This window comes from Mixophyes fleayi, chromosome 1 (genome assembly GCF_038048845.1).
Source record: "Mixophyes fleayi isolate aMixFle1 chromosome 1, aMixFle1.hap1, whole genome shotgun sequence".
Taxonomy (NCBI): domain Eukaryota; kingdom Metazoa; phylum Chordata; class Amphibia; order Anura; family Limnodynastidae; genus Mixophyes; species Mixophyes fleayi.
In genome coordinates, this window is record NC_134402.1 from 165,461,829 (window position 1) to 165,486,132 (window position 24,304).

A 24,304-nucleotide genomic window follows, 5' to 3' on the forward strand; every position below is an offset into this window, starting at 1 on the left:
TCAACTGAAGTCCTGGCATGCTGTATCTTTGGAATTGATATCAGTCTCCATTGAAGAGTTGTCCGAAAAGTGCATTGGGTGTTTTCTCGTAAGTCTGCATTTCATCATTGTCGCTCACACCATTGTCGGGAAAACGAATACCACCAGTTAAGTGACATATACATGCCCCTTAATGAACACATAGGGATGATGTAACTCCCATAAGAAACAATATAACCAAATCATGTTTTCTATGGACATGTGTAGGGAATTAAAGTTTAGTGGCATCAATCACATATCTCTACTATGTTTCAAAATGGAATAATGGCATATTTTAAAGTATCCAATACTAGAACTGCTCTTGGCCTATATGGCAATAAATTGCTTGTAAAACAGTTTAGCATCCCAGCACACCTCTTTTAGTAATGTCACAGAGATTGGAGTTTGGGGTTGGGACAACAAAAAAAAAGGATTACAAAGCAGTGAAAAAAAGTTTATGTGCAAGAGTACATGCATATAGTTCTTCCATTTATGTCTTTTATTTAGGACAGTGTATTTTGTATTTGAATTTCAGTTTGTTATAACCATTTTTGTTCATTAAGGATTGTGACTTTTTGTAATATTATATCTCATTTAAAAGCCCTCCTCTTTCCTTTCCTCCCCGAGATGCCGCTGCTGCTACAGCCGCCATCATGGGTGTAGATATCCGTCACAACAAAGACTGCAAGGTGCAGCGACAGGAGCCAAAAAGTCGTTATCGTTTCTTTGCTGCCGTACCAGCTCCAACTTCAATAGAGAGGTACTAAAATGTTTATTCATGAGCCGCACCAACAGGCTTCCCCTGTCTCTGTCTCGCTTGATTCAAAAGATGAAGCTTCGTGGACAAGAAAGTAAACTGCTGTGGAGGTGGGATGCATTACTGATGATGTCCACATTCAGGAAATCAAAAAAACTGAAGGTGTGTCCAGTGGAGCATGTAGCCGAATTATTAAATCTAGAGGCCAAATCATAACATTTAGCCATCTGGCCCTTGTTGCCCCTAAAGGCAAGACCACTGTTTTGCTGTCAGGCCCTGGTAAGGCATGTGAGGCATACAGACATTTTGGCAAGGCACCCGGTGCAGCACAGTCACACCAAGCCCTACATTCGCTCTAAGGGTAGAAAGTATGAGCGTCCCAGGGGACGTAGACTCAGTAGAGGATGCAAGAACTAAACTCACTGTCTATGCTTTGTACACAATAAAAATGTTAAGTCTTCACATAAAAAAAATCCTATTTAAAAATGTTTGTGTGCTTAAAGAATTCACATGTCAAATAGGTTTGTTTTTTTTTATTTAAAGTACATTCCACCACTTCTAACTCTGCTCTCCAGCTACTTAGCCCTCCTCCTCGAGGGTCCTCCACCCCCCGTCCCCTCTAGCTCCCTCCTCCCCCCTCTGGGGGTCTCCCTGTCTTCCGCGCCCTCCTTCTTGGGCCCCGTCGTTTGCGGATTCTCCCTCCCCCTTCCCCGCCCTCTCTAGCTGTGCATTGAGCTTACTGAGTTACTGTGCTTACTGTTTACTGTACTGTGCTGTCTCCCATTGTATTGTAATTCGTTTGTCCCTGTACGGCGCTACGGACACCTTGTGGCGCCTTATAAATAAAAATTAATAATAATAATAATTGCACAATTAGAGGCTAAGGAAAGACTGACTATCAATAAAACCATGGATGTATCTGCACGGTGGCTTAGTGGTTTGCACTTCTGCCTCACAGCACTGGGGTCATGAGTATGATTCCCTGAGACTATGATAGTCTCTTTCTCTCCATCTGTGTGTTTGTTAGGGAATTTAAACTGTAAGCACCAATGGGGCAGGGACTGATGTGTTTTCTCTGTACAGCACTGCGGAATTAGTGGCGCTATATAAATAGGTGCTGATGATGTAGCTTAGGCCAATTAGCCACCAAGTACCAGAAAGGCTGTTTGTTTCATGGGAATGGTGTCTGATAAAGGCACAGCTGGGGTTAGTTGGGCCATAGGTGTTTGTAAGCAGGCTTGTTTAATATTTAACAATATTGTCTTCTCATTTTAAACCAGGAGAAAATGTCCAGTTAAAAAGATTGTGTCACTACCAGGGGAGACCAGGAGACACATTTATCTCTCCCACTAACATTGTTTCAGTCACATAAATAGTGGGGAGTTATAGCAAAGACCCTGCATTCTTTAACTCCTCTTCCACTCTCCTTCTCCTGTTTGACATTGAAATGCAGGCAGTAGTGGGAGGTAAATGCATTCCCTATAATGGAAGAGTAGAAAATAACAGCCAAATTCTGCCTAGTGGTAACGGAAGGAGGAATGGAGCTTTGCACTCTGATGGTCACTAGAGGGCTCTCCACTGTATTTTGGTCACCAATGGTCAATTGTACTGTATAGTGATTAATAATAGGCTCTGCTTTTTATGGTGGTCATTGAGTTCTGCACTGTATCGTGGTCACTAATGGTCATCATTGAGTCATGCTCTGTACAATAGTCACCAACGGACTCTACATTGTTCAGTTGTCCCTAAAGAACTCTATGTTGCATATGTCACCAAAATGCTTTTTGCATTGTATAGTGATCTTCACAATGGTCCTTTTATTGCATAGTGCTCAGAAAGCACAGTGCTTCCTAAAATGTTGTCAGAGGCTCAGTATTGTATGCTGGTCAGGTGGGGCTACATTGTATTTGATTATTGCAATCTTTCATACATTTCTCTGACTGTATAAACCATTCCCTCATCTGCAAATCACGTACACAACTTTTTGCAATGGCCATTATATCCGATTTCAAGACTTCCATGTCGAACTTTTTGCATACACTGCTCTGACTTTGGGATTCAGGGCAGGGACACATACATAGAATGATATGTAGTTCAAAATCTTAAGTGGAACTCAAATGTGTTCAATAATTCTCACTAGAACAACTTTTACTGTAGTTTAGGCTAGAGGTAATTGTCTGTAAACCAACGGTAGCCTCTTCTCAATAAAGTATTTCCTGCATTTACCTTCATAACACTGACATTTAAAGTTGATCTAGGACATACCCTACCGCAACTATATCTGTCCCCACATTTTAAATACACATCCCCCTCCAAAGCAACATGGTTTTGCCTAGGTGCAAAGCTATTCCATTTTATGCTTTACTCTCCTTGATGACTCAGGCCCCATGTTTCTGCCTTCACTGTGTCTGGTGACATGGTGTCGTGCACTGGCTTCTAAATGACCTATAAATAGACCAACAGTATCATGAAAAGAAATGATGGGCGTCAGTTGCAGAGTCTGTGTCTCACTACCTTGAATCCTTTAGTGAAACTCAGCATTGAGACTCAACATCTTAGTCTCTGCACCTGCCAATTGTTTTTTCTCTGCCTGAGACGAGGTTTTCAAATATATACACACAATATATATATATATATATATATATATATATATATATATATATATTGTAACAAAGGGAGGCATTTATCTGACAAGATGCAGAGAAATCATACAAGCAGAGTAAAACATTGGCGCAGTTATGCACCTCGATTGAGGTTAAACCAGGTAAAGACTTATGAATAGTTTAAAGTTTGGTTAACTTACATGATTTGAAAGCTCCTTCCTCTCAGCAAACAGACAGGGTGTGTCTGTTAGTGCAAACAGAGCCAGTGATGGGCGTTTCCTCTTAAAGAGAAGGTGGGTGTGTCACCTGTCAATCAAGCTAAGGCTGGGGGAGGAGTATCAGGTATAAAAGCTTGTTTGTATCATTTGTTCAGTGAGACCAACGCTGGGGAAGCTGGCTGGTCTTGAGAGAGCTGGTCTATGTCTAGCTAGCGTTTAGGGTCTCCAAGAATTGCTGTGAAATCTGTACGTGTCAAAACATTTACCATCCTGACAATAAAACTACATAAAAAGGAAGAAGTTGTTTGCGTGTGCTTCAGCAGTAGCGGGCTCTTGCCACAATATATATATATATATATATATATATAAAGAGGCTCTGAATGGGGAAATACAATTTTTATGCATATACCATAATCGCGGCACGTTCAATAGTGGCCTTGTACTTTTGAATGTGTGCACGATTATGGTATTTACATAAAAATTGTATTTCACCATTGGGCGACTTTTATCTTATGTTACTACTAGGTTACTTTGGACACTATGAAACAAATTGTGCTGATTAAAAAGGATGCCATCCTATAATTTCAGAGGAAGTGAACGGTTTAGGTTATCATTTTTATTTAATTTATTTAATTTATTGTTTTGCAATGAGATTGGAATACTGTGTCTTCTTTTAAGACATTCACACTGCACAACTGCTGAAATACACAGTAACTATTTCAAGTGTATTCGGTTATGTAACACTTAAGTAAATAAGGGTTGATGCCTATTGTGTTTAAAGGCCAGGCTGTGCACATGGGAAATCATTGAGTAAGTCATACAGTGAATTTCATGCCATAAAAAATACAAGTACCAACAGGACACATACTAACCGGACCTAATAGAGGGAAGAAAGACAAAGGAAGAAATGCACAATCCTGCATCAGGCAGTCACAAACATTTGGCTGTTGCTGCAGTCCCAGCCATTCACAACACAATAGCCTGTATTTGAAATCTGTCAATGTCTGTGTTTTCTGTTGGGGTCTCATATCCACGTTCCCATTTTTAAAAGAGGCCAGGACAATGTTGGATCTCATCTAAATTAATGGATTCGACCTTTTGCTCGTTTCAGCAGATGCTGCTTCTAGTCATCCCAAAAAGCTTGTTAAAAGTCAACAACGTTAAGCGTTTTAGGTCACAATGCCCAATTCAAGGTCATTTTAATTCTGGCAAAAGGTTAATTAGATCACTGCATAAAACAACAATAGACTTTACTCAACTTCCCTCTAACAGCCACAGACGGACATACACTAAAATATTTACTGTGTGTCATACTGAGCAGGTGTTCTCAGCTTCTAAAGAGCACATTTTAGTTGAGGCTTTATACTATTAAAAAGACATACGTCTAATATTGCTTTATATTTATTTCCCATAAGGGAAGGCAAATCAATTAATAGCTCTGTATTTCTTTGCTGGTAAGAAAGCTTTATATAATAAGGACAAAAGTCAATTAAGGGCTAGCTCCTTATGGACCCATTCCTTTTAACAAACAATCTACTAATGTATTTAAATGAGTTGAACAGATCATGAAATAATACATCACGTTATGCATGCCTGAGACCATCTTTGTTTCTTTCACATGGTGTAAAACACATTTTATTCAGTGCATGTCATTTGCAGTTCAACATATTTGTTATGCCTATAGAGAATCTGAAAATAAACATGAAACTATTAGTTAATTTGTTTACCTACTGTATATTTTTTTTTTTACTTTATTATGAATATAACTTACAAGGTTTTGCACACATTCCATATTATGGATTACCAACCTCAATATTATTATTATTATTATTGTTTATTTGTAGGGCGCCACAAGGTTTCCGCAGCGCCGCACATAGTACAAACAGTAGACTATACAGTAGACTATACAGGGTAGAACAGTACAGAACAATAAACACACAGTACCAGTACTTCAGAAACTCCGAGAGGGCAGATACAGTAGAGACGGAGCAGAAGAACAGGTATGGAGACTGGAGGGAAGAGGGCCCTGCTCATTCGAGCTTACATCCTAAGGGAGGGTAAACAAAGTCAGGCACAAAAGGGAGCCAGTGAATCAAAGGGGAGAGAGATGAGGGGTCAAGGGAGGATGAGCAGAAGAGATGAGAGGTTAAATGGATGGTTGGTAGGCATTGAGGAACAGGTGAGTTTTAAGTGCCCGTTTGAAGGAGCACAGATTGGGAGAGAGACGGATGGAGCGAGGGAGGTCGTTCCAGTGAAGGGGGGCTGCGCGGGAGAAGTCTTGGATTCGAGAGTGGGAAGAGTTGATCAGTGTGGAGGAGAGACGGCGATCATTGGCTGAGTGCAGGGAGAGGACAGGAGTGTGAATGGAGAGGAGGTTAGAGATATAAGGGGCAGTAGACTGGGAGAGAGCCTTGTAAGTGGTGGTGAGGAGTTTAAAAAGGATTCTGTAGGGGAAGGGGAGCCAGTGTAAGGCGAGACAGAGTGGAGAGGCGGAGGAGGAGCGGCGTGAGAGGAAGATGAGTCTTGCAGCCGCATTGAGTATAGAGCGGAGGGGGGCAAGGTGGGAGTGGGGAAGGCCAGTAAGGAGAAGGTTGCAGTAATCGAGGCGGGAGATGATGAGAGCATGGATGATGGTTTTGGTGGCATCCTGAGAGAGAAAGGGACGGATGCGGGCAATGTTACGGAGTTGGAAGCGACAGGCTTGGGCGAGGGATTGAATGTGGGGGGCAAAAGAGAGAGAGGAGTCAAGAGTGACACCCAGGCAGCGGAGTTGGGTGACAGAGGAGATAGTGGAGTTATTGACAACGATAGAGAGGTCGTGGTGGGATTGGAGTCTGGGCGGAGGAAAGACAATAAGTTCAGTTTTTGAGATGTTAATTTTAAGAAAGCGTGAGGACACCAGCATATTGAGTGGCTCTGGTGTCTAGCTGTATACAGGAAAGAGACCTATTCTTTATATGAGGCAGAACAGCATTTTCTAATAGTTAGCAGTATGTAGGACAACCCCATTCTCTGCTGCCCTGTAGTACTGTTAATAGTGTGGCCTGTGCTCCTCTACATATGCTCAGTTCCAGAAGAAGTGTTAGGTCCTATTATAACAACCATGGTGCATCACTTTGTGCTATAACTGGCACATGGCTACTGGCTACTGAGTATGCTGTACAAGCAAGTCAACGCTTGCATGTGGTACACTGTTAGTAGGATCCAGTGCTTCCACTTAATATGAATGCAGAACAGATGGGTAGTGTAGTGGGGATTTAAGAAGGGAAATACAAAAACTAAACACACACTTGGGTGGTGGGCCCATTCTAAAAACCAGGCTGGAGCTTCAGCTCCATCAGCTTTTTTTATTAGTCTAACTTTGACTTAGAATATACTCTCCGGGATCCAAGGAGAGGGAAAACATTTACATGTTACTATCCCCACCTATTGGTTTGAGAAAAATGGTACCTTGCTTAGTGGCTCATCTTGAATCTTCTGGCAAATACTATCTTACAGTAGGCCCTGGTACCCTGTAAAGGGAAACCAATACTCCAAGTTGGAAGTTAATTATCTCTAAGTGTTACTGACAGAGGAGTCCACACTCTTACTACCACTTACTGAGATTTACATTGAAATATATCACCTACAGTAGCACAATTCTTCAGTCCACCTCACAACGTTGACATTCAGGTAACTGGTAAGACCTCATTTTGAGGTCTGGAAGTCCAATCTCCTAAAAGAAATTTATAAAAAACAATCAGAAGCTACTAAAATGGTGACTAAGATGCATAAGAAAACATGAGGAAAGACTTGAAGAGTGGATCATGTACAGCAAGGAAACACTTTTTAAATTTGGATGTGAGGACGACTGAAAGTTAACAGAAGTAAGATTTTGTTTTTTACAGAATGGGTGATAGAGCCATGGAAAAGTCTCTCAGCAGTTGTATTGGGACCCATATACATGGGGCAAATATATGACATTTGCTAAAACTTAGATCTAAAAATGAAAACGCAAAACAAAATAAAAATAAGAAAAACAAACAAATATCAGGCAGACTAGATGGACTAATAGGCTCTTTTCTGCCATTAGTTTTAATGTTTAATTTTTCTCATCATGTTGGATGAAATGGAAGACAATGGATGGGTGGTAGATAAGGAGGGGAGTGAAAGAGACAAACAGGAGAGGGCAAACATAAGTGGCTTATGTTAAATTGCAGATTACTATATTTAAACACCACTGCACTTTCTGAAGGTGTTTAACTTTAAGATGTCATTAGCATCTGAGATGAGGATTTAGTGCCAAATTTTTTTTCAATTTAATTACCATATTTTTGTGGCACACTTTGCACAGCTTCACAAAATAAAGCAAAACAAAAAATACAAATTCAGTTTGTGACATTTTCTTTCATAAATTAGTCGTTTTAAATTTTTATGACAAGTTAAAGTGTCTGTAGTTCTTCAAAATAGTTTTCTTTTCTTTTTGAATACTAAGAAATATATAAAGAGTCAATAAAAGCCATTTACAAAGCAGCAAGTATGGAGACCTTAAAAAAACGTGCATGATGCCATATACCTATTTTTGAGTAAATGCCACAAATTTATTTATTTTGTTTGGATCAATGAATGGATTTGTGGTAAAAGTTGGCTGGGGTAAAAAAAACAACTCCAAGCATTTTTGTGCTTGATTCTACCAATGTATTAAGAACAATAAAATTTAATATAGTAACACATGTACCAAAGACAATCTTGATATCCCTTCTTATGAGTTATTTAATACTCAAATGGGACCCAAGCAAGAATTCTTTTTAGGAGAAAATTGGGAAATTTAAAATAATAAAGGGGTAGTCCTAAAGTGTAATTGAGATGCCTACAACTCAACATACTGGTTTAAATATGCTTATTTTATGGGCAGTTTTTCTGAGCGTAAATTACGCCCAACATGTGTCCAACTCAGCATCAAGCCAATTGTTTTTAAACTGAAACTCTTATTTGAATACTGTGTAGTGTCCAGCCAAAAACCCTTTTTCTGGAAGGCCAATGAAGACCTTTACACTAAACAGAAGATCCAAAAATTCAATTAATGTTGGCCTATTAGATTCAGTATACTAGTATAAATCAGGATATATTGCATTGTGGTGACATACGTCTCTGAGTAAGGCAACAGAATATTCTACAGAAATCTCATTCTTCTGCAGCAGAGGCTGTTACTCCAAGGATGACATTATTCAATTAACCTACCATTGTGTTATTTTGGACACTAGGATGAAACTGGAACACCAGGAGGAAACCCAGGCAAACATGGGGAGAACTTAAAAATGACAAACACTCAGATTTTTTTTTGTAATTTGGATATACTTACTATCTTATCAAACCACACGCAAACTACAAGTGGAGAATATGAAACTTGATCAAAATGTTTTCTTTTGCCTATAACGTCTTTTTAAGAAAGTCCCTCTCAGACTTTATTGCTACCAGGTCTGATTACACAAAGTCACTGAAACTCTTCAAAGAGAAGTACGGGTGTGAGACAGATGAACATAAAGTTTAAGAGATATATTAAATCAAAGTCAGATAGTTTGGGTCAATAATGCTGTGTCCTAAAATGCATAATTTGCCTATTCAAATGTTCTTACCTGTAACACTAACAAGGCTTAAAATACAAAACACAGTATATGAAAAAAAAGAACTGACAGACATAAAGGAAGAAATATTGAGGGAGGAAGAAACACATTTCTGTACCTAGCCTGCATTTTGCTAGTAATGCCCAGACTGCCCAGGTCTCCCATCAGCAAGAGCAAACGTTTGCACCCACTTAAGCTGCTGCCATCTTGACATATCAATCCATTAACTTTTCCCTATAAATGATTGCAAAATATCTGCATAATGTGATAAAACAATATTTTCTCAGTGGGCCCACTTTTTACAGTTTTGTAAATGACCTTTTATAAGTCAATTTTTTTTAATGTTTTCTTGACACTGCGAAAACATATTCTATGTTCTTTCTAGCAATACAATTCAGTTTTAATCAGTCTTTCTTCTTCTGACAATGTAATGCTTTGAACATACCACTAATGACACCACACATTTAATGGAGGGAATTTGGGACTCCCTATTCAATTTTATTCTGTTTCTTCTTCAGTTTCACTTTTCTTACTGAACCACAAAAAAAAAACTGTAGATGGAATTACCCTTTATGTAGATTATTATTGTATTATATTTTTCTAATGTGTCTAGGAATGTGTTGTTATATTGTAAACAAACACAGAAATATTGGAAGTCATTTAGGTCGACAACTGAAGTGGGGATATACTGCTGTATCCAAAAGAGAATGTAATCTCTGCTTATGACAGGCAATAAAATCCCTACTTTGTACATTCTTCTGTTGCATCAAAGACATTTTACGATTAATTTGGCAAATAACATAGCATTGTGCATTTCTGTCCAGCAATGGATTTACAATGAGGTTACATTGAGAATAAACTACACTTTGTTTTTTGTTATGTCAACAGAAATCGCTGATGGTGATTCCTTGTCCAGCGGTTGTAAATTACTGTAAACTATAGGGTGTCTGCTGTGGTATAACAAAACTATTCATTGCTCATATTGATTTACAACCAGCCCTGTTAGGAACATACAATTAATAGTTGACTTCATTGGCAGCCAGCTGTTATCACCATAATTTACAAGTCAAACGGTTTGTTTTAGAAGAAGGGGAAAAAAAAGAATTATATTGGTTACAGTAGTTTTCAGTGACTCGAAAGGTCCAATCCATGTGCCATCAATCTCAACTAATAATGTTATGTTGCGAAAGCGCGGTGGAGATAATTTAGCAAGCTCATTTTCTATTGTTAATCAGACCGTAATGTTAAGATGCTATCTGACTAATTTATAAAATGTACAAGTTATTCACAATTTGCTTAAAACTCATAATTAAAAAACTTTCCTTGAATGTGAATTTGAGGCAATTTAAGCCAAGAACTATGGATAACTATGAAAGTTATCATTCCTATAAATCTTTCTTTTTAGCAGCATACTGAAACACAACTTGATACTTTTACCTTTGCTCCAATGAGAACTTAAAATTAGCTTTGGGTGTAATCAAGAATATTAAACTAAAATACAAATTATTTCTTAAGCTGGGTACACACGACACTGTTTTCGCCCAATAATCGGCTCAAACTGCCGACATACGACCGCTCGTTCAAAAGTCGGGTCAGTGTGTACAGTTACATGATGGTCGAAAGTCTGCCCAAATGGACGATTCTCGCCTCATTTGGTTGGTCGTACCGTTTAATATTTTCGTTCCAATCTTGTTACCACTGTGTAGTGTGTATGAACTTCCGACGGATCCACGACAATCCTCCTATACTTCCTCGACCTGGGGGGCGTGTGTATGTAAATTTTTGATGTCAATCACAGTCCCACATGGTGTGGAATCCGCACAAAATTGTGTTTTGTATCGATGTGTATTGCACCTGTCTGGCTGTAGACTGTTACACGTGTAGAAAGCACGTGGGTTATTACCCTTTGGATGTATGTTGGCATTCATTTGTCATTTAACCTCTATAAAGTTTCAAAACTATGAAAGTTATGAAAGCCATAATAACGTTTATTATCGAATGAATATGCCCCAATATGTCTGGAATACTCGAAAAATAAACCACACAGTGTGAATGCAAAACTTTAATTGCTGGAAAAAGAAATAGAAACGTTCAACTTCTCCAGTAGAATTTGAAAAGTGAAAAAAAAGTAGCATTACAGTGAAATGGTGGTACTGGTTTGTGAACAAGAGTTGCAAACAGCATATATACATATCATCGAAAGTATTATCAAGGTCCGCCCCTTTAAGCTAATGTCTCCGGTTTCTCGTACATTTCCCCGCAAATGTCGCTGCAGTGTGTACGAAATTAAAATCATTGCCCACGACAACATGGCTGTAAAAAGTCACTAAAGGGACGTCCGCTCTTCCGTTTATCGTCTTAAACAAGGCTAGTGTGTATGCAGTCCATGGACCGAGCGATCGGACCATCAATTGCATGTAAAATTGCTCGGAATAAAAAGTTGGTCGAAATTTCTGTAGTGTGTACCCAGCTTTACTGGCCATGCAGGGTTGTTCTAATCTGACGAATTCCTGTAGGCATCAATATTGTCTATTCTTCTCCCCAGTGAGCTTCCAATTTTCATGAGACAGGAGGGTTGTGAACGTATCAATAATAAAAAATGTTGTTAACTTCTAAGTGACAGAATTCTTGTCTGTACTCTTTAACTAGATGCTAGTGTTTACACTTTTAGTGCAGCGTTTTACACTTTTACTAGTAAATGACATCATTAAAAAGAAATGTATTGCATTTCTGGTAAAATGTTTGTTTTGAGAGTATCAGGACATAAGCAAGTGGAAATGCACGACAACAATATATGTATAATTAAAATACAGATTACAGTACATCTGTCACTCACCGGACCGTGAGTGCCTCTTCCCGGACATTTAGGAACCGTGGCCGTCCACCATCCTGAGGGTCTGCGCATGCGCAGCCCTTTTCTATACTTCAGTGTATACCCCTTTAACTTAATTGGCAGATCAGGCAACCTCCCTATATTAAGCACCTGTGGTCACTACCACGTTGCCTGATCTTGGAGTCTCATTCCTCATGAGTCTCTGAAGGTGTTCCTGTATTACTTGTGTATTCAGTGCTGCTGATTCCTGTGGTTTCCAAACCACTTCTACTACTGTGGTTCCATACCACTTCTACCATCAACTGTATCATCATGACTGTTTGCTGATTCCTATCCGCTGCCTCCGTGCACTACAGTCTTCTACACCACTTCAACGTTATTTTATATCAATGTGACTGTTTGCTCATTGCTATCCGCTGCCTCCGTGCACTACAATCTCCTGCTTGCAACTCGCCTGTGTTTAACATCGTGACTGCCAGCTGACTACTATCCGCTGCCTCTGTGCACTACAGTCTCCTGCTTGCAACTCGCCTGTGTTTAACATCGTGACTGCCAGCTGACTACTATCCGCTGCCTCTGTGCACTACAGTCTCCTGTTTGCAACTCGCCTGTGTTCAACATCGTGACCGCCAGCTGATTACTATCCGCTGCCTCCGTGCACTATAGTCTCATCTCATCTTTGCTGTTACTTCCTCGAGACTGCCGCTTTTCATTACCATCTGCTTCACTTCGTGATCTACAGCTCCTGCCCTGCGCTGCACTCCTGTTTCCCATCGCTGTTGGTTCCTGTGGTTGCTACTGGTTACCTCCGTGTGCCGCTGAGTCTTGCCGCTGTGGTCAGCGCTATCGTCCATCTCCTGCTGATCCACTCTCCACGCCTTCACGTGTTCCTCTGGTCTCTACCCTCCTGTCAGCATTGGATTTGTATCTCTTCTACTACCCTCTGCTGGATCATCTCCATTCTCCTGGGTTTCCTATGAGTCCAGTTCCACGTGTTGCTGATTCCTGTGGATTCGTGTCCCTGTCGGTCTACTCACCTGTGCGCTGCACCTGCTAGACCGCTGCCTCTCCTATCCAGGGACTTCCTATCCAGTCGGCCTCCAGCCGCTCAGGTACCGCTGCAATCCCATCTGACTGCTACTGCTGAACCACGGTATGCATACTTCTCATTGACTGTGCTGTGTATTGCATATCTTGCTGGACTGTGTTTGGTTCTCTCTGGAGTCTGCTATCCGCTGAGTCTATTGCCATCATTGACTGTGTTATCATTGTGCTGGACTACTTCAAGAGACTTTTCTAGATTGCAGACCTGATCAGTCATTTTACATATATATATACCTATATTGTGCATATTACTGTGGATCGTGTATAAGGTGCCTGTGTATATCCTGTGTTGCAGTCTTCCCCCGTGCACCTCCTCACATATATATGCAGTGGTACAACTTGCTGATGTCAGACCACTGATCCCTGTTTCCGGTATCACCTGTTCCATTATCCTCTCACATAGCAGTGGTACAACTTGCTACCGCAGACCACTGACTACCTGGATACCTCCACTTGGATTCCATTCCTTCACTCAGACAGCGGTACAACTTGCTACCCGCAGACCGCTGACTCTCATCACCTCCTTGTTTCTGTTGGACATTCCTCCTCACTATAGCAGTGGTACAATTTGCTATCGCAGACCACTGACTACCTTCACGTGTCCTTGTACATACAGTTCCTTGTGTATCATTACCTCATTATTACCAGTGTTGCTAGTCATAGACTTTCCTGAGCATCTCATCGGCCATCATTTCATGTTCCGTGATCACCCAGCTACCAGAGTACCCTATTACCATCTACATTGCTCTGGTAAGCCTACCATCTGGTGATCCCTGGGTAAAGACTCCTAGTGCCCGTGACAGTAAGATCAGGCCATGACAGACCCAGAGGTGGAACCTACCGCCAAAGAGATGCTGCAACATCTGGTTAGCCGTGTGGAGCAACAGGATGCCCGCCAACAGCTGTTACTTCAGTGTTATCAGTCATTAACCTCCCAAGGAACATCTGGACAGACTGTGACAGCTACTACTGAAGCTCCTGTGCTTTCCTCCGTTTCCCCATTGCCATCCCAGGTGTCTATAGCTTCCACGCTTCACCTGCCTACTCCGTCAAAGTACGATGGAGACCCCAAAACTTGTAGGGGTTTCCTTAACCAATGTTCAGTCCATTTTGAGCTCCAACCTCAAAATTTTTCTACCCATCGTTCCAGAGTGGCCTATCTTATCTCTTTGTTTTCAGGACAAGCCCTGGCTTGGGCCTCCCCTCTGTGGGAGAGGAACGATCCAATATTACAAGATAGTGCCAAATTCATTTCTACATTCCGAAGTGTGTTCGATGAACCAGGTCGTGTGACCTCCGCTGCTTCCAGCATCCTCCGTCTGCGACAAGGATCTCATACTGTAGGCCAGTACGTCATTCAATTTAGGATCTTAGCCTCTGAACTTCAGTGGAACACTGAAGCCCTAGTTGCCGCCTTCTGGCAGGGGCTTTCCGATAAAATTAAAGATGCACTGACTACCCAAGAGCTTCCTTCGTCACTTGAAGATTTGATCTCTCTATGCCATCGTGTTGATATGAGATTTCGTGAAAGAGAGGCTGAGAAAACGACTTCTGCTAAAGCACCTTTTCGCTCTAACCCTCAATTTCGTCCAGTGTCACCCGCTGTGATTCCCATGGAGATTGGACGTTCCAAGTTATCTTCTGAGGAGAGGAAACGAAGAGTCAAGAATAGACTCTGTATCTATTGTGCTGATTCCACTCATGTCCTCAGCTCCTGCCCTAAGAGATCGGGAAATGCCAGGCCCTAACTAGTTCTGGAGAGGTGAAGTTAGGGTCCCTGGAGTCCTCTCCATCGTCTATGAAATCTAAAGTCTGCGCTTTTGATGTGACTATTTCCTTTGCTACCAAGACCTTTGAGTCACAGGCATTGATTGATTCCGGAGCAGCAGGAAATTTTATTTCCAAATCGTTAGTTAATCAATGGTCTCTACCAATGATTACCTTAAAAACTCCCATTACTGTGACGGCTATCGATGGATCACGTCTCATCAACGGTCTCATCACCCAGAGTACGTCTCCAGTAACCCTTCAGATTGGTGCTCTGCATCATGAAGAGATATCGTTTTTAATTCTTCCAGTTACGACAAGTCCGATTGTCCTAGGCCTTCCATGGCTTCAGTGTCACTCTCCCCAGATTGACTGGCGCACCCCTCAAGTCACGTCTTGGGGGCCTGAATGTCACCATCATTGCCTTTCCCAAGTCATTCCTCTCAAGGTACAGCAAGCTTCCATTTCAGCTATTTCCCTGGGACTCCCTCCTCAATATGCTTCATTTACCGATGTTTTTGATAAAGCTCAGTCTGAACGTCTTCCTCCTCATCGTTCTTGGGATTGTCCGATTGATCTTCTTCCTGGCAAGACTCCTCCCAGAGGCCGGGTCTATCCACTCTCGTTACCTGAGACTCAAGCTACATCTGAATATATACGGGAGAACCTCCAGCGTGGGTTCATTCGACCTTCCACCTCGCCCGCTGGAGCTGGGTTCTTCTTTGTCAAAAAGAAGGATGGATCATTACGCCCTTGTATAGATTTTCGTGGACTCAATGCCATTACTATCAAGAACCGGTATCCCATCCCGTTGATCACTGAGCTATTTGACCGCATCAAGGGAGCCCGTATTTTTACTAAGTTGGATCTTCGTGGTGCTTACAATTTAATCAGAATCCGTTCCGGTGACGAATGGAAGACGGCGTTTAACACCAGAGACGGGCATTACGAATATCTGGTAATGCCTTTCGGGCTATGTAATGCCCCCGCTGTTTTTCAGGGCTTCATTAATGAGATTTTTCGGGACTTATTATATGTATGTGTCGTCGTCTACCTGGACGACATATTGATTTTTTCACAGGACCTGCCTTCTCACCACCAACATGTGGCAGAAGTCCTCTCCAGGCTACGGAAAAATTCATTGTTCTGTAAATTAGAAAAATGTTCATTTGAATTACCCCAGATTCCATTCTTGGGGTATATTGTTTCCGGAGTTGGTCTGAAGATGGATCCTGACAAAGTAAATGCTGTACTACATTGGCCCCAGCCAACTACTCTTCGTGCCATCCAGCGTTTTTTAGGTTTTGCCAATTACTATAGACGCTTCATTCAAGATTTTTCTTCCATTGCATCTCCTATTGTGGCCCTGACTCGTAAAGGGGCTAATCCTAAGCAATGGTCTACTGAGGCTATTCAAGCCTTTCAAACATTAAAAGAGTCCTTCTCTTCGGCTCCAATCCTTCGTCAGCCTGATGTGACACTCCCTTTTTTCCTAGAAGTAGATGCCTCTAATGTGGGCTTAGGAGCTATTCTCTCCCAACGCTCGGAACAGCAAAAATTCCACCCTTGTGCCTTCTATTCTCGGGGTCTCCTACCCGCAGAGAAGAATTATACCATCGGAGACAAGGAATTACTGGCTATCAAAGCCGCATTAGAGGAATGGAGATACTTGTTGGAGGGAGCTCGCCATCCGGTGACAATCTTCACGGATCATAAGAACTTGTCATATCTCCAGTCTGCCCAATGCTTGAACCCTCGTCAAGCAAGATGGTCTCTTTTCTTTTCCCGTTTTGAATTAATAATTACCTTCAAACCAGCTGCCAAGAACAAAAAAGCTGATGCCTTATCTAGAGCCTTTGCTACGTCCTCTGATATAGAAGAGGTTTCCAACCATACCATTCTAGACCCCAAATGTATCTCACTGGCTGCTTCATCCACCAAAACGCTACCATTTGGGAAGACCCTCGTGCCTTCTACTCTAAGGAGGAAAATCCTTTCGTGGTTCCATGCCTCTCGTTTTTCTGGACACGCCGGTGAACACAAGACTTTTGAGATCCTCTCTCGAAGTTACTGGTGGCCTTCAATGAGGAGAGACGTCAAAGAGTTCATTGCTTCCTGTGAATTATGTTCGCAATTCAAATCCTCCCGCAGAACCCCAGCAGGGTTGCTGCGACCACTACCCATTCCGTCCAAACCATGGACCCATATTAGTATGGATTTCGTTACGGACTTACCACCTAGTAAGAACCATAACACTATTTGGGTGGTAGTGGACAGATTTTCGAAGATGGCTCATTTCATCCCTCTGTCTGGTTTGCCTTCCTCGTCTATCCTGGCTGAACATTTCATTAAAGAGATCTTCCGTATCCATGGATGTCCATCTGAGATTGTGTCTGATAGAGGAGTACAATTCGTGTCCAGATTCTGGCGAGCCCTTTGTAAAACCTTGGGCATACGATTAGCACTCTCATCTTCTTACCATCCACAATCCAATGGACAAACCGAACGTGTCAATCAAGATCTTGAGACTTTTATAAGGATATTTTCATCAGCCAATCAAGACAACTGGGTAGAGTTACTCCCTTGGGCTGAGTTCGCCCATAACAACATGTACCATGAGTCATCATCCAAAACTCCATTCTTTGTGGTTTACGGTCACCATCCGTCTTTTCCGGAATTTCCTGCCCTCCCGCCCACCCAAGTTCCTGCGGTGGAGACTGTTTGTCAGACCTTTAAAAATATCTGGTCTCAGGTTAGAACCTGTTTAAAGAAGACATCTGTCAAATATAAATCTTTCGCTGATAAGAAGAGGCGGGCTATTCCACCACTAAAAATTGGAGATCGTGTCTGGTTATCCACAAAAAATATTCGTTTGAAGGTTCCATCCATGAAATTCGCCCCTCGTTTTATTGGTCCATATAGGATCATTCAAGTTATCAATCCAGTATGTGTCAAACTCCTTCTTCCTAAGAGTCTTCGGATTTCTAATGCCTTCCATGTATCTTTGCTCAAACCTCTTATTATCAACCGTTTTTCAACTCCTTCCTCAGCTCCGCAGCCAGTTCAAGTCCATCAGGAGGAGGATTTTGAGATTACCGAGGTACTAGATGCAAAAATTTCGCGAGGAGTCCTCCACTTCCTCGTTCATTGGAAGGGCTTTGGTCCTGAGGAGCGCTCTTGGATCAAAGCTGAAGATCTTAATGCTCCTGCCCTTTTGAAGAAGTTTTACTCCAAAAATCCGGACAAGCCCGGTTCCAGGCGTTCTGTGCCCACCTTTAAAAGGGGGGGTACTGTCACTCACCGGACCGTGAGTGCCTCTTCCCGGACATTTAGGAACCGTGGCCGTCCACCATCCTGAGGGTCTGCGCATGCGCAGCCCTTTTCTATACTTCAGTGTATACCCCTTTAACTTAATTGGCAGATCAGGCAACCTCCCTATATTAAGCACCTGTGGTCACTACCACGTTGCCTGATCTTGGAGTCTCATTCCTCATGAGTCTCTGAAGGTGTTCCTGTATTACTTGTGTATTCAGTGCTGCTGATTCCTGTGGTTTCCAAACCACTTCTACTACTGTGGTTCCATACCACTTCTACCATCAACTGTATCATCATGACTGTTTGCTGATTCCTATCCGCTGCCTCCGTGCACTACAGTCTTCTACACCACTTCAACGTTATTTTATATCAATGTGACTGTTTGCTCATTGCTATCCGCTGCCTCCGTGCACTACAATCTCCTGCTTGCAACTCGCCTGTGTTTAACATCGTGACTGCCAGCTGACTACTATCCGCTGCCTCTGTGCACTACAGTCTCCTGCTTGCAACTCGCCTGTGTTTAACATCGTGACTGCCAGCTGACTACTATCCGCTGCCTCTGTGCACTACAGTCTCCTGTTTGCAACTCGCCTGTGTTCAACATCGTGACCGCCAGCTGATTACTATCCGCTGCCTCCGTGCACTATAGTCTCATCTCATCTTTGCTGTTACTTCCTCGAGACTGCCGCTTTTCATTACCATCTGCTTCACTTCGTGATCTACAGCTCCTGCCCTGCGCTGCACTCCTGTTTCCCATCGCTGTTGGTTCCTGTGGTTGCTACTGGTTACCTCCGTGTGCCGCTGAGTCTTGCCGCTGTGGTCAGCGCTATCGTCCATCTCCTGCTGATCCACTCTCCACGCCTTCACGTGTTCCTCTGGTCTCTACCCTCCTGTCAGCATTGGATTTGTATCTCTTCTACTACCCTCTGCTGGATCATCTCCATTCTCCTGGGTTTCCTATGAGTCCAGTTCCACGTGTTGCTGATTCCTGTGGATTCGTGTCCCTGTCGGTCTACTCACCTGTGCGCTGCACCTGCTAGACCGCTGCCTCTCCTATCCAGGGACTTCCTATCCAGTCGGCCTCCAGCCGCTCAGGTACCGCTGCAATCCCATCTGACTGCTACTGCTGAACCACGGTATGCATACTTCTCATTGACTGTGCTGTGTATTGCATATCTTGCTGGACTGTGTTTGGTTCTCTCTGGAGTCTGCTATCCGCTGAGTCTATTGCCATCATTGACTGTGTTATCATTGTGCTGGACTACTTCAAGAGACTTTTCTAGATTGCAGACCTGATCAGTCATTTTACATATATATATACCTATATTGTGCATATTACTGTGGATCGTGTATAAGGTGCCTGTGTATATCCTGTGTTGCAGTCTTCCCCCGTGCACCTCCTCACATATATATGCAGTGGTACAACTTGCTGATGTCAGACCACTGATCCCTGTTTCCGGTATCACCTGTTCCATTATCCTCTCACATAGCAGTGGTACAACTTGCTACCGCAGACCACTGACTACCTGGATACCTCCACTTGGATTCCATTCCTTCACTCAGACAGCGGTACAACTTGCTACCCGCAGACCGCTGACTCTCATCACCTCCTTGTTTCTGTTGGACATTCCTCCTCACTATAGCAGTGGTACAATTTGCTATCGCAGACCACTGACTACCTTCACGTGTCCTTGTACATACAGTTCCTTGTGTATCATTACCTCATTATTACCAGTGTTGCTAGTCATAGACTTTCCTGAGCATCTCATCGGCCATCATTTCATGTTCCGTGATCACCCAGCTACCAGAGTACCCTATTACCATCTACATTGCTCTGGTAAGCCTACCATCTGGTGATCCCTGGGTAAAGACTCCTAGTGCCCGTGACAACATCAATACATTTAGGACCTCATTTAGAGTCGGACGCAAAGTCCGATTTAGGCGCATCTAACCAAAAAATACTACCACGCATGTGCAGAAAGCTCCAAATCCGCCTGCATCTTGGACGCAATTAACAGTTGCGACAGCTTGCGACTCACTACGAGAGAATGGGAGGAATGCGGAATTGTGGAGGTGTGACCATGTAAATACATCCTAGTCGCAGTGAGGCGCAGACGCAACACATGTCAAAACAGGGCTAAAGCTGTGCGGCAGGAATTAGGTGGCGCAAGCGGTTAGCTAGCTGCAGGAACTGGTAGCAGCTCGATAGGGTATTAAAAGTGGGATGCAACTGGGGTTTGCTTGCAACTCGTAATACCCTACCAAGCTGCGGCACACTCCCACTTCTACACTCCTTACACGGACTTTGCGTCCGACTCTAAATGAGGTCCTTAATGTGTAGAGGTAACAATACATTTATTAGCACATAGGGTGGCTATACCTAAAATTAAAACTTGATCTTAAACTATCCTACTTTATTTTAATGTATGGCTTCAAACTCATGTAAATATTGTTTACTCCACCCTCGTCTACTTGTGCGGCCTTCTAACCTACCTCTTGCGTATTCTGTACAACACTTGCCTGTTATATACCTTACCCATTATATATTGTTTATAGTATTATGTTTACTAGTATTATGTTTAATCTTGTATTAATGTTTCTCAGATTACCTTTATTTTTCCCTTTGCCTGTTTTGTGTTTTGCCTGTTGGTTATCTACATCTATGTACTATACTGTATTTTCATGCTATATGGAGCTGTAGAATTTTTGGCGCCTTTAAATAAATGATAATATTAACACATTACTTGACAAACAGATAAAGCTATTGTTTGTGCGTAGAAGGAATACATATTAGATCACAGAAACATTACACTATATTTCATACAGAAAAGGACAGTAAAACTTAGCACTGTGACCATACTTAGAACGATGTAATATTACATTTTTAACATAGTGGTCCTGATTAATTAAGAAAAGTAAAGCAAAAAAGGAGTAACTTTGCACATTGGCAAAACTATGTTGCATCGGAGGGAGAGGTAAATTTAAAATGTGGGGATTTATAGTTGGGGTAAGGCATGTCCTAAGTAAACTTTAAATTTCAGTTTAAAAATAGAGCTCAAGTAGAGATCAAGTATTTGTGTGCTACATGAAAAAACAGCCAGTGTTTTCCTTATGTGCAAAATAATAAACTAATTTGCACCCCTTGTATTGCAACATGGTTTGTCCAGGAGAAAATTTACTCCTTTTTTTTTCGCTTTACTTTCCTTAATGAATCAGACCCATTGCCTTACACAAAACTTTTTATTTATATAGAAGGCAAACATATTCCAAGTTACACTACTGAGCAGAGACCCAATATCAGTGCATTCACATTTTAAACATATCAAGACACTCACAAAAGACATTGTATTGTATAGCCATTGCAAAATTGAAAGTAGCAGCAACTCTTCAAGATGTCTGCATTAGACAGAAGTTAAGCACTTCCTAAATAAAGAAGAAATAAGAGAGTGAGCGACAGAGAGGCTGGGAAGCCACTCAATCCGGAGTGATAATTACCAGAGGGAAGCAGAATAAGGGGCAGATTGAGAAAGTGAGATACACTCTGAGGTTTGATGCATATCTGCCACTTGTCTTTTATTCCTATTGTGATTGATCTTGCCCTGATCTTTCAATTGTTGTTCATATAACTGCATAAACGCTTCAAAGTGCTTCCTCTGGAACTGATCAGGATTCACTGTCTAGTCACCTTGCCTCTTCATCTTATCCATTGCGTAAGTCAGCATGATTTTCTATGAAATCCCTGAATTTTGACTCATTTTTTTCCTTTATTGTACTGGCACAGCAAAAAGAGTAGTCAGCTGCAATGTTTATAATAATTTAAGAGATGATTTGCCTATTAGAAATTAATCTTTCTTCTGTGGCTGGGCCCCATGTTGTGCTCTTTTGCTAGAACAGTGATTCTGATCTCAATTAGATTATGTCTCTCTCCTTTACCTCCCCATAAATCATTCCAGCAAACTGAAATTAACAGCTACTGGAGCGCATTAATAATCTGACACATACATTGGAAAATGCATTAGCTGAAATCCTCCCATTGCTCTGACTGTTAAGCACATCATTTTGTTTATGAAATATAAACATTTCATGGTAGAGCTCGCACACATTTCTCTGGGCTCTGTGACAGCTAAAATGATTGCACACAATTGCCAGTCAGTCAAGCGCCCAAATAAAGTTTGTTTAAAGCTATGGTCCTGTGGTTACTCCAATTTCTAGAGCATTCAGAAATGCAACATTTTAAAAAAAAATATTTTACCTATGAAAAAATAAATGTTTTTATTTGTCTACCGTACTGAATCAATTTATCATTTTGTTTTTTGGTTTTTTTTGTCCAATAGGTAAACAGGAACATAAACGTCTGAAAGTGTCCTTGTCAACTTTTAACTGGAATATTATTTTAATAAAATCTTTGTGATTTTTATCTGGTGTATTATTTTCTCCTATTAAGGGTACATATATAAATATCAAATAGATTTATAGATAGATAGCACATTTATTTATGCATAGTGTATTCTCTACTGAAAGTCTATTTCCTCCTATATTTTTCTCTTATGAAAATTACTATAAAATACTAGATATCGCTGGCAGTGTCACCCAAAGACATGTAGAACTCACCTGACACACCTGACCTCGCCCATCAATATATCACACTGTGCAGATGAGTCTGTCCAATGGCATAGGTGTAGTATGTACGCATCTCCATGGCGCATAAGAAGAGAATGCCCGCATTCTTTCATAATTGCTTTATTTAGTGCAATATCACAATTCAGGTGCTCAGAGAAAAGGTGTCCTAATATATATGTATACAATAAAGAAATCATACAATAATATGGCTTTTCATGGCAGAGTATGTCCTGAGTCTACAGTATGCCAATGTTTTCTGCATGTGCAATATAACCTGCAGACCTCAGATCAGCGTAACTTCCTGTGTGGTCAAAGTTATCCCATTGTCTACTCATTTCCAACCTCTTTCATGTCTCACTAGTGAAACTGTTGCTGACAAATTATTGTTCCTTTATGAATCCTCCTCCTAAACCACTCTTAATGTACCATCAACAAGAAGTTGAAGTAAAAGAAGTGTTAGAAACCAATATTTTGCAGTAGAAAATGTGTTATTCGGTGGATTGGGAGGGCTATGGACAAAGAGAATGACCCTGGGTTAGAGCCGTACATGCTCCCCTTCTCATCTAAAGGGTTCATCTACGTTATTCACTGGTTTAAAATGCCCAATCAATGATTATCAATAATAAGCGGGTATTGTCACAAACCACTCTTCTTGGTGGTGTCCTCAGAAGCTGCTGTCCTGTTGGTACTTGGTGAACTACTGGCCTGCTTAGCCATGTGCCTGTGTCTCTGTCCTTCTCTCCATAGTGTTCGTTGTGTGCATTCCAGGTACAAAAGCTCACACAGCCCTCAGTACTGTGCCTGGGCATAAGATTATTTTGGCTATTGTGTGCTAGTCTCATGTTCTATTTCTGACCTGGCTTGTCTTTCAACTATATCCCCCCTTTTGGATGAGCTTTTACACGCCACTCAAACAGTCAGAAAAAGTAGTACATGACAGTTCTGTGATCTTATGCTGTCCTGTCCTCATGCTCAGTGTTATATCTTACCAAAATGTGATTGCAGTGATAACAGCGAGCCTTACATTTTAGCTAAGTATGATACCCCTCCCACTGACTAAAGAAGGATCTATTTAAGAGACTACCCTCTAAGAATGTCACAGTGTCTATCTAAACAGAGCTAAAGAAACAAGTAGAAGAACAGCAGATAGACCAAAGAAGATGCCTAGAAAAAAAATAACACATTTATGTTGTGGTAGTTAAGACTAATTTATTTCTTGATGCAAATTACATTTGTTTACCTAGCAGGTAAAATGCCTTTTACAGGAAAAAGCCCAAAGCCCAGGGCTGGATGAGGATTTGTGGAAGCCCCAAAGTAAGTAGCTTGTGGGGACCACCCTGTTTTTTTTTCCCAGGAGTGCTGCATGAACGGGGGGTGGTGTGACTTAGTGGACCAATATTAAAGGTGTGAGCCCTCTGTTTGTGTGCAGTAATAATTTGTCATTCTCCCCCAAATTGTGGGAAAGT

At 41.6% G+C, this 24,304-nt stretch overlaps 1 pseudogene; it reads left to right on the forward strand.

The window, feature by feature from the left end:
* Nucleotides 1-631: 631 nt before the first annotated feature.
* On the forward strand, nucleotides 632-1,242 carry LOC142106614 (large ribosomal subunit protein eL18B-like; annotated as a pseudogene).
* Nucleotides 1,243-24,304: the final 23,062 nt, after the last annotated feature.